Genomic DNA, 16,784 nt, shown 5'->3' with positions numbered 1-16,784 from the left:
AAGGATGCCATAGATAAAAGAAAGAAAGGAGAAATTGTGCGAGCGAGTGGCTTAATCTCTGCGGAGCGCTCATTTCTGGGCTCGGGATGATGAATACGGCAGACCTAGCGGCTGACACAGATGGATAAGGCCGGCTTGTGGGCTGGTAGTGTTATAAATTAACACATTATCGGGCCTTAATGTGGACTTGCGACCTCACACCGACACGATCAACACACACACTCGCATTTTGCGAGGGTGCCGACGGTGCTCCTCAAGGGGCATCGATTTGTTAAAGTGCTGAATTGGCGTCGCGGGTTCTGGTACTACTTTCTTTCCTCCCTCGCTGCCCCTCACTGACTCCTCATCTCTATTTTCACCATCTTGTCCATCGCTCATGTCTTTATTTGTCGACTCACGTTCAAAAACGCCCTCTCCCCTGGGTTGTCCTGGCCCAAATCCCCCTTTTTCTGGGTCCAGCTGCTCCCTTCTGTGGCCCCCACGTGTAACACTGGCCAGCCAACATTGTTATGTCGCTGATTTCGAGACTGAAAGGGAAGCACTTTGTGAGTGTGCGTGTAGCAGGGGATTGGTTTTTAATAACCACACGAACAGTGGGGCTTATATTCCGGGCAGCCTGCACATTGTAAGGCCACACACGGTGACAAGGTCCTGCACAGTTCTCTCTATGTAAACCTCAACCAGCTCCTCCGGTGTGAGCCAAAAAAACCCACCATGCAGAACAGCTCGGTTCAGTACGGAATGACTGAAAAGTTGTAAGGGGTATCACAATACCCAATCTGTACCGTAGCACACGCCCTTGGCCGCCAGACAATGGCGCTGTCTGTTGATTGGTTAACAGAAACATCACCGTCACCAGGCTATATTTGAAGGCCGTGATTTATGTCAATTTGAATTTTTTAACATGAAATGCTCCCGTGTCCTCCTGCATACGCTGTTAAAAGTACCAATGGAAATATGTTTTACTACACCACATTATTACGCCACATTATTATTACTCTGCACGCTACCGGAACTGTCTTAAGAGCGAATTGCCATTTTTTGTTTTTGTTTTAATAAACCAAGTTGCGACAACCTCGGCTTGTGAACGGAATGTTTTAACCAGACAGTCAACGTGTGATTGACGCAGGCGGGTCGAAAATCGGATGGCTAACTGAGCTAATGTTACGCTGCTGTCAATGTAAAATAATGCAGAAACATCGTTTTAGCTTGCGCCATACCATTTACAAGCAGTGAGGAACATGAACGCCTCGTATCTGTTCACCATAGGAAGCCATATTACAAAACAACATAGAGTGGTGGCTGTGAGACGACTGATTTCTGGTGGGTTGTGGTGCGAGGCTAATCTAATAAGTGTGAGTGGTGCGTCAAAACACGATGATTTTTAACATTAAGATTTTTGTTGAACTGTGACTGCAATTGTGTCGGACATTTTTTGGACACCATAAATTGATTATTTTAATGTCTTGTTTACAAATAGTTGGGTCACTGTTCTCTTGTTTGTGTATGGCCACATGGCCTCTCCATGCGCCACATTAACAGATCTGCTAGACTGTAATTCGGCGATTGGTGATGAAGTGCTAGCTCCTCGAGTGAAAATACATTCCATACTGTAAGCCCCCATTTACATGCACGTCGCAGTTTGCACTTGTTTTTGTAGACTCGGGGCTCAACAAGAAGCCAATCCCTAGCTCCGCCCCTCGTTGTCATGGTAACGGAACAGAACAGGCTGAATTCAGCGAGGCTCAAAACAGAGGTTTGACAAGGTGATGTTATTCTTGATTCTTAAAGAAAGCATGTCACAGACGTTTATGAAGACACCTGGGAACTGTTTTAAATTGTAATAAAAACAATTAAAAAAAAGAATGCGAACATGTGGCCACCTAGCGTTGTAACCTAAGTGACCACGTTGACGCGACCAGGAAAGCACCTGAATTGGGTCGCAGACATATCCCGAACTGAACTGTAACGTGACGTCAAATGTAAACAGCTCGGAAGAAAACACGCCCACAAGTTAGTCAGTAAGAAAAGATTACAGGAGGGCCGCGAGTGAGGGTCACCAGTCTGCCGTGTTGTACTTGGGCCTGCGAGTCGGGACAGTGAGCCTCTGAGCCTTTGTGAGCCTCCAGCCAAGAGGTGAACATTTGTTAGTGTCTGCTCCATTATCACCCATCGCTCACATAGTGTTTGTCTGTGTGCGTGTTCGCTATGATTGGCTGTGTGAGCCAGAAAAGAGGGATTCAAGTGGAGTAATGAGACTGTCCCCCCGCTTTTGTGCTTTCTTGCTTGCTGTGGTCCAGCCCAAACATTTACCATCTGGTGACCAAAGCCTGACCTTTTACTCGTCTCACACAGACCCACGTACACACCCGCACAAATACACACGCTCGGATGGGATCCAAGTGACGAGTGAGTGACCCCCCCCCCCTCCATTTCCTCACCAAGTGTCCATCTCTGCCAGACACTCCTCCGCCCGACCTACCCTAAACCCTGCCCCCGGCCGCACATGATTGGTGGACGGTTGATAGATTGATGGGTGCCTGATCCGTCCGCGACTCTAATGAAACGCTCCATAAAGCGTCCATTCTGGCTAACGGAACATCAGCAAACATGTATGGCGGCGACCAAAACAAACACACAATCCGCTCGCTAATGACAAATTGCTGTTTTATTTTCCCCACCTCAGCTTTTTGCTTCATTTCGCCAACATCATCTTCTACTAAGTTCAAGCTCTTGAAAGATGACGTGATTAAGCGATGAAGTCACAGAGAGGAGACATATTATGCATTTAAAACAGTTCCCTGGTGTTTTAAAAACATGTGTAACACACTTTTGTCAAAATACTCCAAGAATAAAGAACTGTAATACACTTTACACACTATTTCTTGCCTTGCTGAAATCAGCCTGTTTTTAGGGGGCCGTACTGCTGGTCCAAAAACGAGTCCAGATATCGTTACCATGACAACAGGCGACGAAGGTCAGGGTAAGGAAAAAAGCGGGTGCCCGTAAACACACGCACTGAAAAGCATTTTCACTCATGGAGGCAGCACTTTATACACCAGTGTGTATACATTAGTGTGCAGATCCGTGAGTGTGGCGCATGTAGCAGATGGGTGCTGACGGAGTTTTCCTGCTACAGAAACGCAGAATATGTTTAGTTAGCTTTTTACAAACAGGCAAGGGGATGCGCTCTGCCCGTTGCTCGGCAAAATGCTGCATCTGTGAATGTCGCCGGTGGATACGAAATATAAAACATCAAATACAGAAAAATACAGCAAGATATTAGAGGAGCTGATAGGCTTAATCAGCGTTGTGTCAATATCTAGTGGTGGCTTGAGTGAAAATGACTTTTAAACAAAACAAAAGGTGACATACTTCAGCTTTAAGGGAATTTTCGTGCATGAGCAACTGAAAAAGTGACGCACGCATCACCGAGTTGTGACATTTCAAGGTCACCTCAAAGGTCACCCCGGCTGTACTTAAGGCCTACTGTACGTGCGTGTGCGTACCTTTCTAAAGTCACTCGACGCCTGCGTTCTCCCTCCCCAGTCGAGTCGGGGGAACAAGGAGTGAGCGGAGAGCAGCTTGTGATGTGACTGTGGCTTGACGATAGACAGAAAGAAGAAGGGGGGTGGAAGTCGAGAGAGTGACCACATTGGTAATGGAGGGGGGGGGGGGGGGCACAACACGGAGAGAAAGCAGGAGTGCAGAATCCCAGTAAGAAGAAGGCAGAAAGAGGGATGAAGGGAGGGATGGAAGGAGGGAAGAATGGAGTGAGGGGAGGGTGCCTTTGCCGCGTCCGCCTGAGGCTGATGCGTAGTGACAAGTCACTTAGGAGGATTTCACTTCCTCTAAACTGTGGCCGGTGGCAGGAAGAGACGAGGCAAGTTGAGACAATTAAGCGCTGGGGGAGATATGACGGGACGCATGCAGAGCGTGCCGTGGCGACAGGGAGTGAGGAAGGAAGGAAGTGAGGCAAAGCGTGTGTGTTTGTTTGTGTGTGTGTGTGTTTAGAGACCAGAAGCCCCCAGTCTTTTCTGTGCGCCGCACTCTTTGAAACAAAAAACAATACTGTTAATAACACAATAGGGACATTTGACGAGGAAGATGATGACTATAATCAAACTTTAAGCACATAAATTACATTTATACATGGGGGGGGGGGGGGGGCTTTACATGGGGGAAGCATCCCCAAGCTTTCCCACAAACCAAACCCTTACAAAACTGTTGCAGCCATTATAAAAAATACATTTTAAGATGAATAAGGTGACTATATTTTCAAAGTAAGCCTAAAAATGACATTCATACATGAGGAACCCTTGCTATAGACCAGTAGCACCCAACATTTTCTACACACCACACCTCAAGAAAAAAAGGTTAATAAGGTCTTGCACCACTTGCAAAAGTGACATTTCAAGATCAAGGTGAATATAATCGAAATATGAGCCAAAAATTTGTATTCATACAAGTCGGGATTTATATAGACCACAAGTTCCAGTCTTTACCATACCTCTCAAAAACTGTTAATAGACTCTCATCAACCTACCATAAACCAACTATATATATACACACATATATATATATATATATATACACACACACACACAGATATATATATACACACACACACACACATATATATATATATACACACTAATATTAGGGCTGTCAATCCATTATGTTTTTTTAATCAGATTAATCACACTTTTTGATGAATGATGATTAATAACACGTGCCAAATATACCACACGTAGTACCACATTTTGCTTCCGGGTATTTCAAACTTGTTGTGCTTAAATAAAACGTGAGTTCAGCGCTGCACAATATGGAAATGACATTTTTTTTCCCTCTTCGAAAGTCCCATCTGGGTGACTTTTAAAGTCAAATTTGCCACCGAGCACACCACTCTGATTCTGCTTACTCAGCTTCTCACTGGCGTAAGCACTGACCTGATCACTGACCTTCTCGCTACCTGCATCGCATTTCACATATACATCTGTGGTTAAGGTAAAGGAGTGTGTGTGGTCAAAATAAATTTTGTGAATAATCCGAGTTAATACATGAGTAATGCGATAATTACTTTGTCATTAATCATGAGTTAACACTTTGACAGCCCTAATATACAGTGGGTATGGAAAGTTTTCAGACACCCTTAAATTTTTCACTCTTTGTTATATTGCAGCCATTTGGTAAAATCATTTAAGGTAATTCTTTTCCTCATTAATATACACACAGCACCGCATTTGACAGAAAAAATAATAATTGTTGACATTTTTGCCGATTTATTAAAAAAGAAAAACTGAAATATCACACAGCCATAAGTTATCGTACCCTTTGCTGTGACACTCATATTTAACTCGGGTGCTGTCCATGTCTTCTGATCATCCTTGAAATGGTTCTACACCTTCATTGGAGTCCAGCTGTGTTTGATTATACTGATTGGACTTGATTAGGAAAGCCACACGCCTGTCTATATAAGACCTACAGCTCACAGTGCATGTCAGAGCAAATGAGAATCATGAGGTCAAAGGAACTGCCTGAAGAGCTCAGAGACAGAATCGTGGTTACAAGGTTACAAAATAATTTCTGCTGCACTTAAGGTTCCTAAAAGCACAGCGGCCTCCATAATCCTGAAATGGAAGACGTTTAGGACGATCAAAAGCTGGCCGTCCGGCCAAACTGAGCAATTGGGGGAGAAGAGCCTTTTGGTGAGAGAGGTAAAGAAGAACCCAAAGATCGCTGTGGCTGAGCTCCAGGGATGCAGTCGGGAGATGGGAGAAAGTTCTTGAAAGAGTGAAAAATTTAAGTGGGTCTGAATACTTTCTGTACCCACTGTATATATATATATATATATATATATATATATATATATATATATATATATATATATATAGACCAGCAGCTCCCAACCTTTTCTATGCGCCGCACTCCTAGAAAACCTTTAATACCGTCTTTCAAAATAAGGCATCATTTAGTCCAAATAGTGTATGATTTGCTTGCATTGTGTGCATGTGTGAGCTGTGGGGGCCGCTGGCTCGTTGAGCAGACGCCAAGTGAGGGAGTGCCGGCCTCCGGCTCCTCATGGTACCGTGTGTTACCACTCTGCCTCCCTCATTCCTTCACCTCACGTCTGCAAGTGAGGAGTGCGAGGGAGAGGAGGAACAAAGACACGCTCCAAAGAGCCTGCCAAGAAAACAAACCTTTTTCTGTGTGTGTTGCAAATAGTTCGGTGTCACAAGTCCTGATAAGTGTCCCGAAAAGTTCTTTGGCTACAGAACGTACCGTGTTAGCCGCGCGCAATGAGCCATGCCAAGAATGTCCGTGTAATTGGAGTGTGAGCGGAATCCAAGAAATACACTTTTTCCTGTTTCACAGAGTAGCTTTTGCTTTTGGAGTGATTATGTCCCATCGAGAGCAAGCCGCTTCTGAAATTGTCTCCTGACGTTAGTTCTCTAGTTTGTGTGTTTTCATGGGGACTGGCACTCAATCCACCTATAGTACAACTCACACATGCATTCAGGTGTACGTGTTTGTGTCAATAAATGCCAAAAAAAAAAAAAAAACTTTTTCTACAGTGGAAATAAAAAGCCTACACACCCCAGTTAAAATGCCAGGTTTTTGTAATAGTAAAAAAAAAAAAAAAGAGACCGTGATAAATAATTTCTAAACTTTTTCCACCATTAATACGACCTATAACCTGTACGACTCAATTGAAAAAAAAAAGGTAATCTTCTCAACATGGGAAGAAAAAATAAACAACTGAAATGTTGTGGTTGCAAGTGTGCACACCCTCATATAACTTGGGATGTGACTGCGGTCAAAATTAACCAATTACATTCAAACTCATGTTAAATAGGAGCCAGCACACAACTGCCACCATTTCAAGTGTCCTGAATAAAAGTTCAGCTGTTGTTTTTCTTATACTGACTGTTCAATGAAAAGCATGTACTGTAATGCAAAAAAATATTTTTTTAAATGTTTTTTTTAACATTAAATTATCTTAAATTATGAAATTTATGCATATATATATATATATATATATATATATATAAAAGGCTTTCTCCCCCCAGGAATTTGTTTCTTCCAAAATTTTAGTTATCTTTTAATCCAGTTAACAAAATGGACAAAAGAAACCTTTGTATTTACACAAAAATATATTTCTCCAAATTTAGTGAGTTTAAATAATAATAATAATTTAAAAGAAATTCCGAAAATGTTAATTGTCTCAGTTTTTGTAATCAACTAAACAAAAACTACAAAACTTTTTTTTTTTATAAATACAATTTTCCTTTCATTTTTTTCTTTGTTTTGCAGATGAAAATAAACAATTAAAACATTGTGAAAATTTTTTTTTCAATAAAAAGCCATTTTCTTGTTTTCTTTCCTGAATAAAACAAAAAAGTCACAAAATCTGCAGAGTGGATATTAATACTGCCGCGTCTAATGCGAATACAGCAATATGTTCTGCTAATATTAGCATGTTGGTTTATTTTTGTCATTGCTCGCCTTATATCCTCAAATGTTGCAATCTGCTCAGTAAGTATAAACTGAGTGAGTGACTAGAAGTGGTTTACATCACCCATATGGTTTAGGCCCAGCTGACCAGGTACTAGTAATGCTTTTGCCAATTGAAAAGCATCAATCGTAAATGAAAGGCCATGTTGGTCAAACCTCAACTGTTACTTAGCGCAAGGCTTTCTGGGAGTTGTAAGTTTCTCATCCATTGTCAGGGTGAAATAAAATTCTCCTCTAGTCTTTGCCATTTTCCAACAGTGTTGGAATCAAGACTCATGCATCACTTAGCATCTGCATTTGTGAACTCTGCCGAATGAGGAGTGTGAAAGCTTGTGAGACGAGACATCCTGGCAGCATGTAGCAGTGAACATAAAAACGGCAGTTTGCACTTCGTAATGCAAAATTAACCCCTTGCAGCTGCCTTGAGCCAAGGTGACGACGGGGAGAGGCTTTGCAGACTTAGGCCTGGTACACACATAAGCATTTTTAAACTCTTAAAAGATTTGCTTTTATCTGTTACAGAGTCCAAACACAATGATGAAAAAAAACACGTATTTAACAGTTTTGTTCTTATTGTGTGCGGTGTGCTCCGATAATCTCAACAGAGCACACCACACACAAAAAGATTGTGTTCCACCACCGATCTAGAATCTAGTCCTCCAAGACAGAAATTTTGCGTCATCAAATGTGACCTGACAAAAACAAAGAAGAAGAAACAGGAACAACCAGGAAACAAAACAAGCAGCGTGTAAGAGGACCCACAAGAGGAAGGAATGATGGTGGTCTGGGGACTAATTTTTTTATTCCTTGAAGAGCTGGTCCTCCATTTCTGAGGTTCACTGGACTTTGTGTTTCGGGTAGGCACTGTAGGTTTTTATTCACGGCCGCTTCCTTGTTCGTCAGTCAGGTCTTTTCTTGGTTGGCTACAACCCGTTTCACGTCAAAATTCAGTCATGGCTCGGGAGTCGTCAGCTTAGCCCACACAAGTGACAATTTTTGCTTGTAAATACAGAATATTGTCGGCACCAGCCTGTTCCGGACCCAAAATATCAGGACAACTTCACTCTTAACACACCTCAGACCACAGAATAATCTTATAGGATGAAACATCAAATAATCTGGCATTTGTCGTTTTTTGGTTGGGTTGGGACAAAATCACAATAAAGACAGCTCGATTATCTTTATGTGTGTACCTGGACTTAACAACAACTTTGACTTCCTACTGCCTGAGAAAGTTGTGTTTATGGCTGGGGACATGCGTTAAGTGGAACTGTATGGCCCTTTCACACTGCCTTTCCACCCAATTGTCACATCAGAGTTGTAACAGTAGAGCAGCATTTATTCCTCTACTTTTCACACAAAATGTTGTGCGTTTAAACAGCCACTGTAGCTTTGCGGATTCAGAAAATTAGATGTGTGACGACGGCATCGCGGGAGCGACAATTGCTTTCAACACAAAGGGGTTTGAGCAGTGAGTTGTGGACTCCTGCATGCACACAACGTGTCGGACACCAGCTCATTGCGGGTCAACTTCAACCCCCCAATCGCCGCATCGGTACGTTCCACACAGAACTGTGAGCTGGGAAAAACCCGGCTTCGGTGGCCCGTGTGAAAGGGGCTACTGAGTTTATTCCAAAATTACCCTCTCCCTCAAGCTGTTTGCAAAGCACAAAATTGTCCAAAATGTCAAATCAATTAAGGTATTTTCCATGATTGTGTGGGGAATAACAGTGTTTTTTTCCCCCATCCCTGACGTTTTACCGCTAGTAGCTGCACTTCCTGATGCTCATTGAGTCCGCACAGTCTTAAATAATTCATCTACGCCTGCTCGCCGTCTCTCCATGTTGCTCTTTGTCCCCCACCACCATCCTCTTGTTCGTCTCACCATCATTTGTTTGCTTTGAGGAGCTAAATCTTGTTTGCGCGTATTAATAAGTCAAGGCGGATTATCTCAACCCCCCCACCTCGGACCCCCTCTGCCTTCTTACCCGCAAGTACACAGCAGTAGCGAGGTAGCATTTGCGGCCGCCGAGAGCCAGTTGGCTCTCTGTTTGCAGAGCCGGAGGGAGGCCTAGCGTGCCGGGCTAATTAGATTAATTCCGATGTCTGTAATGATTGCTCACCATCTATTTTTAATGAGTGACGCATATCAAAGAACAGCAAAGCATGCCAGCGGCCGCCCGGCCCACCGCCACAAACCCCCACACGTGGGTGTGTGGCTCTGTCAGGGGCTTATAGCGTGTTAGCATATTGCCGTCAAGAGCGTACGTTCATGTCACTGATGATGCTGACATGGCAAGAACCGATCCAATAAAGTGAAACTGTGGTTGTCAGTCCAGCCCCATCAAGGCCAGCGTGTATGCTGACTTCCGCGCACACGACACAGCAAGCTTTTTTCACTGGATTACTCCGTCTGCTGCTTGATCCAGTGGGTCAATGCCCCGCCCGGCTCCCCCAAATGCCAGCAGACTCTGTAATTGTGGAAGGTGCAAATAAATATCTTGTTTTGCATCTACTGTACATCCAGATTCGTGCAAAAAATGTAAAGGTGTTTTCTTTGGTCCGTGTAAGTACATTTGCGGAACACAGCTAGCCAACTAACTAGCTAGCTAAACTAATGGCAATCAAAATATAAGCCCAAGCCTTTTATGTGTAGAAGCTACCTAGTAATTAGCTAACCAACTAGCAAACAACAATGGAAACATAATATCTCACCTGACTTTTTTAGCTTCAATATTGATTAATTTTTCAATCCTATTTTGGATGGAAACGGAGAATCTTCCTAACCAACTAGCTAGCTAGTTGCTATTCATTTTAAAAATATATATTTAGCTTGTTGCTAATTGATCATCTTTAAAAATGCTTTGTTTTTTTTCTTCCAAAAAGTTAGTGTCGCTTAATGCTATGCTTTCATTAACCTTCAGAACAGTCTTTACTTTTAAAATACTTTTACTCCGAAAATATATTTTTAAACATCTGGAATTGCGATGCTTACTAACTAACTAACTAACCAACTATGTTAAAACATATCTTGGATGATTATGTGCACTTGTACAATACAGGTTACTAACCAGTTAATTTAACCAAGTAGCCATACAACTAGCTAAACCAATGGCAATCACAATATAAACTTTCGCCTCCTGTTTTCTGTCGTACCAAAAGAGAATACTCGTAGAAGTACTAAATATTCTCATCTAATTTATTTAGTTTTTTTGTTCTGTTTTGTTTTTTAAGTCATGATAAGATATGTATGATCCATTTAGCTAGCCGATTTGCTAAAAGCTACATAACTAACCAGTGATGTGGACACAGCCGCTCGCCTCAGAACACAAGCTAATGCCTCATGCTTTTTGCACTTTGCAGTACTATTAATCATGTTGTTTTTGTATGATCTCTTCATTCCTAAATCGCTCCAATTGCGTTGCATTTAGTAGTGGCTCACACCTTTGCATCCCACAGGATTGTGCATGCTCATCACCCCCACTTTTATGCATGTTGCTCATTTTTAATAGATAGATTTAAGTCTCTTCACTCCTTTTGTCTCCTTGGCCCTGTAAAAAGCGACTATTAATATTTTAAAGGTGTGCTTGTTCAAAAGTGAACAGGGGAAAAATGATTTTTGCAAAGGATGTTTATTTGATGCCCCTGTGAAATAAGACTCTGCAAAGGTGAAATTAGACTTGAGTGTTATTTGCAGCAAATATTCTTCTGAAGCGTTCACGCTGAATAAATATGAACACACACACAGACACTGGATAGATTTCCATGAAAAATTAAAGCAGGTGTTTCCGGTAATTATAGCACTGTTTGCCTCTGCCTCAAAGCGAAGGTGAAATGTAATTAAACAGGAGAGGGCACATGCATAGTCAAACGTAAAGCTTGCACATACACATTCTGTTGTGATTCGGGCCATGGAACAGTGCCATTATGTTTTGATGTTAAATTAATTATTGGTTGCACACAATATTAAGCAGTCACTAACTGAACTGTGGAACGGCACGACATGCTTCTAACTAGTCGAACCCCGTTTATCTTCCTGCCTGACCCAACAGCGACAGGTGAAAGTCCACGATATGGAGCTAAAACTTGACTGCTCTGACGCTCTCACTGTCAAGAAATGGGAGACTATAGTATAACGTCACTTTGAGGTAATGTAAAGAAGCCTCTCTTGCTCACACAGCTTGTGTCAAGCTGTTTACATATGAACACATAAAACTTAGAAAGCAAAGGACCGAAATGTTCATTCAAACTAGGGCTGGGGAAAAAAAACAAAAACAAAACAACTCGGCTAAGTCAACTTTAAAAATAGGTCAACACAAAATTTCCGCATTGAAGCTCCACCGGGACCAAAAAAAAAACAACAAAAAAAGTTCCGCCTGGAACCCATGTTTCACATGGACATTTATTGCAGATGGACGCAGTGTTGGGCCAATGATAAACTTTGCCAAAAACGACAAAGGCGCGTCTGCAAGCGAATTTAGATGTGTAATGTACATGTAACATGATAAGTACGAGTGAGCTGAATGGTAGTCAGCGTTTTTCGACCTAAAATGGTCATCGCTAGCACGCTAATGCTAATCGCAAATGCTAACTGCTTAGCACTTACCATTTTGCTGTCTCAAATTCTGTACACCAACTTTATGCCATACACTCAGTACCAACATATGCAGTTTAAGGATTGCAGTCCATCCCTCATAAATGAGAATAAAATGCATGATAACAGTTTGAAAAAAAAATACTAGTAACAATGGGTGGGGGCAATTATTACTTCTATTACATGTCATCCATTAACAGTGCTGTTAATGGATGCGCGGCATTATCGTGCCAACATGGTACTGGATTAAAAGCACGCACCTCTAAATTCGGACATGCCTATATACTGTAAAAACCCATAAAAAAACCATCGCTTAAAATAGCAGGGGCGCAAAAGATGAACCGTGATATAGCGGGGGTTTCTTGTATTGGGATGAGGTTTGGACAGACACCACAGTGTGATGTCGTGCCACGAAGAAAGTGTGCCAAGCTCTTTTTATGAATGAAAGGAATCTTCCCGCATTGGTGTGTGTGTGTGTGTGTGTGTGTGTGTGTGTGTGCAAGCTGGCAGCGCCCCCCCGGGAGGGCACATATGTCTGCGGGACACATCCAATCAGCGGCGGCGTATGTGCGACACATGTTTTTTTATTCAATTTTCTTGTCTTTTCATCTCGCGCCACCGGCAGAACGCTTCCTGCTATTTTCCTCCCAGCTCGGGACAAACGAATAACAGATGTGAGAGGGCTGGAACGCAAAATCCCCTACACAACACCCCCCTACCCTTCACCACCTTCCTCCACCCTCCTCCTTCTGTGACTAGTGTGTGACAACCTTTGCACTCTCTCCCGCTTCTTTTGTTCCCCTCTAGACTGCCTATCCCATGTCCGCTATGCTGGGACATGACTTCCATTTCACTGGAAGCCTGCTGTCTTATTGTGTGTTTTTTGTGAGCGTGTGTGTGTGTGTACCTGTTTAATCCCACTCATGTTTATGCATCAATTAAAGACACCAGATTCATACTCACACTCCAAGCCAGTAGGGGCCAGTACATCACCTGGGGGTCTCTTGCTTGTCAGTCTGTTTTATCAGTGTCAGAAAAGTAACTCTTGTTGTTGTGTGGAGCGGCAAATATACTGCTTCACTGTTAGCGCAATGCTAACAGGCTAAGCTAAACTGAGCTAAGAGCAAGACATGGGATTTCTCAATAGGTTAGCCGGGGAACATTCAACATTCGGTCTGGGCAAAACGGCCTCTAAAGTCGCACCAAACCCCAGAGGTTGCGTCGCTACATTATTCTTGTAAATTACCATTTATGTTAGTACCAATATATATTCTTTAAAAAGTGGAACTTTATTCGTGGGAAAATATCTGACTTTATGCTATAAAATGTGACTTTATTCTCAAAGGTTTCAGGCTCTTTTTCTAAACACTCTTTTACTTATATGAAAAAAAACTTATTTCATTCTCCCAAAAATGAAAAGAAAAAAGAGTCTCTATTTTTGCTGAAAAAATAGGTATCTTTTTCTCAGAATTTTTTGGTTTTTAAAAATCCTTATATTTTCCTAAAAATAAATTTTTCCCAAATTTTTTATGCTAGTGAAGGTAAACACGAAATGTGTTATGATGCCCAAATGAATCTGTCTTTAGTCACCTGTGAAGTGACACAGTTTCCACAATTTATTTTCTATTGTGTTTAACTTATTTTTACACTTAAAATGTTTGTACTCTTTATAACGATGGTCAACAGTTTGACCCTGAAACTGACTAATTCTATCTTTTAGCGAAAATTGTAGTCCGCTGTTTTGTTTTTTTCTTTTATTCTTCATCAAATAGTTCTCAGGCTGTCATTTTAGCATAGAATACTAAAATATACCCATAAGAATCAATTGAGGACTTGAATAATTAAAGCAAAATCCAATACGTTTGCTTATTTACGAGATCCCCACCAACTAATAAATCGATGGCTTATCAATGCGGCGTAGCTGGAGAGATTTATTTCTGCAAGGCCGAGGACGGGAACGGAGAGGATCTGGGAAGCGTCAATATTTTCACGTGTAAGCTTGCGAAATGAATGGCCTAATATCTGCGTCCACATAATCCTCCCTCTTGTTTCTCGTGGAGGCGGGAGCCTCAGAATCAATGAGGCTCTGGGAAAATTATAACCGTGCATGCAAACATCCAAAAGCACAGACACACAAACGTAGTGTACACGCTCAAGTTCACTCCCAAAGTGACTTTACTAATGAGCCTTGTTAAATCAATATTCTGACTTTCAGGTATGTGGAAGTGATTCAGCATTACTTTGGAGCAAAAAAAAAAAAAAAAATCACATTTGGCTGTGATTAAAGGCAATCAGTTATTGTATTAAATCCAAATGGCTGACACTGGAGTACCTGCGCAGTGAAAACACATGTTGATTAGTCATTGGGCTGTAAATAAGCGCCAGGTCACACAGCGCATGCATTGGAAACATCCGCCTGTGATTGTCAAAACGGACGGGGGGGCTTTGTGTCATGTTGGGACTGATTGAGCATTTGGGAGGAAAAGAGTCTTCTGCTTTGAGCAAACATGAAAAAGAGGTAGTTCAGTGAAGCAACTGTAAATGAGAGAGGTATGAAGAGAGAGCCGACGGCTGGTCGATGGATGCGTGACAGGTGTCTCTGAATGTTGAAATTCACTCGACACTTCAACTTATTCCCCCCCAGAGGTCAAATTGTGACTGCAATCTCGGAATATTACAACATCCTGATAGAGTATGACATTTTCATGAGATTGCATCTTTTTTTCACTCAAAATATTACTTGATCCTTAAAAACATAATGCTTTATTAAGAATAAGAATAAGCTCATGACTGTTATTCTCTCATAAATGTAATTTTTTTTCTTTTTTCTTTTCCCTCGGACAAAATTGACTTTATTCCCCTCACAATCTTGAATGCTTCTCTCAAAGAAATAATTATAAATTTCGAAAAAAAAAGTGCATTTATTCTGTTTTTATTTTCATATGCATCTTTTTCTTTTTCTGGAAAAAAAAACCTGACTTTTTTCTCACATTTTTTCCCCCGATAAGAAATCAGACTATTTTTGTAAAATTACAGCTTTTTTCTCACAAACACTTTTTTTTCCTTGAAAGAAATCTGTCTTCATTCTCGTAAAATACAACTGTTTTCTTGAAAACCTGTTTCAGTTTAAAATAGCTCACTTTATTACTGAAAAAAAGTTTTTCTTTCTTTCTTTCAAAAATGCAGAATAACTTGGCAGTCTTTTCGCTGAACGTAATGGCATTTAATGTAAGTTATGCTAACATTTGAGCCTTAAACGGGCGCTAACGCCATCTCCACGCCACTCAAGTATCTGCGGGGGCCTTCAGGGAGGATGACGAAAACTCAAGCCTGTAGCGAGCTTTGTGGAGAACAATGATTCCACCTAACAGCCGGTGGAGGATTTTCGGCGTGAAGAAGCGAGCGGGTCCCCGAGCATCTGGCAGAGCGACGCGGGAGGCCGCCATCGCCGTCATTGATAGTGATGAAATCATTTAAACCATCAGCGAGCTAGTTAAGCGCCACTCAGCGCTCCACTCCAGAATCACTGCCCCCCCCCCACACACACACACATACACGCACACACTGGTGAAATGTGTGTGGGGAATTTAGATTAGAGTTCAAAACTGCCTCTGAAGTTGCCTTCTTTACCTTTTGGCCTTTCTTTTACACATAACATGGGGTTACATCACTAATGCTCCATTCAAGACTGCTTGGAAGTAAGAAATATCCCTATAATTATTGAGAGGGCGGTCCTGTCTCATGCAAGTGAGCAAGAGTTTACCTTGTTCTATATACTGCTGGGCCAATAGCGAGTACAACTTTTGTTCCCATGACCACCGGGGGTGGAGCACCTGTAAAGAAAAAAAAAAAAAGAATTTTCACTCATGGAAGAAGCACTTCATACACTTCACGTCGTACACTTGACAATTTGCGTGGCTCTTTGTATGTGGCACATGCAGCAGACACATCAGCAAACACAAATATGTTAGTTGCCTGGAAATCGGATCTTCACCCTGCATAGCTGCTAAGTCATGGGTTGGAGAAAATCGGTGAGGGGGCAGTCATCATGTAAATGAGCGGAATATTGACATCACAGTGTGGCAAAATTCAGAACAGCTTCCTCGCACACACATTTTCAGAGAATTACTTAGTTGTTTAAGGTCACACTTGATGGGTGCGCAAGCACTCCACTTGTATAAGTTTAATTTTCAATCATAGTGTGTGTCACCTTTAACAAATTTAGTTATTTGCCCTGTACCGTACATTTTTAAATTTGCATTGTGGAAATTGAGCGATAAGTTTTTATAGCACTTAAAACACTCGAGATGAATACTAAGAAATGTGCCGTATTTCAGCAAAGGCCCTGAGAGAGGGTTGATTAGGTTCATTTCCTAAAAAAAATGAAGGTGGAACGTGTTGACCGCGGAGCGTCAAACACATTAATGGCTTGCGTTGCCTTACAGGTTGTCTTTACATCAACGTCCAACAGCAGCAAACAGGCCAATTACCTGCTCGAGGCATTACCGCTGGGTCACTCCACTCCCCCCCCCCGCCCCACCCCCCAAACACACATACACAGACTCATGCATTGAAAAGGTGGGTGTTCATGCGTCGCAACGGGTCAGGGTAACAAAGTACCTTATTGGTGCGCCACAGTTTACAAGTAGACGTGCCACCATTGGAGCAGCCAGCA

The 16,784-nt window shown here is 42.0% G+C and overlaps 1 protein-coding gene across 6 annotated transcripts in view; it reads left to right on the top strand.

Moving 5' to 3' along the window:
• Positions 1 to 16,784, top strand: part of bnc2 (basonuclin zinc finger protein 2) — a 201,657-nt gene that overhangs the window by 106,973 nt on the left and 77,900 nt on the right. The window lies entirely within an intron of this gene.

This window comes from Phyllopteryx taeniolatus, chromosome 4 (assembly GCF_024500385.1).
Source record: "Phyllopteryx taeniolatus isolate TA_2022b chromosome 4, UOR_Ptae_1.2, whole genome shotgun sequence".
Taxonomy (NCBI): Eukaryota; Metazoa; Chordata; class Actinopteri; order Syngnathiformes; family Syngnathidae; genus Phyllopteryx; species Phyllopteryx taeniolatus.
This window is presented reverse-complemented; position numbering and strand designations above follow the sequence as displayed.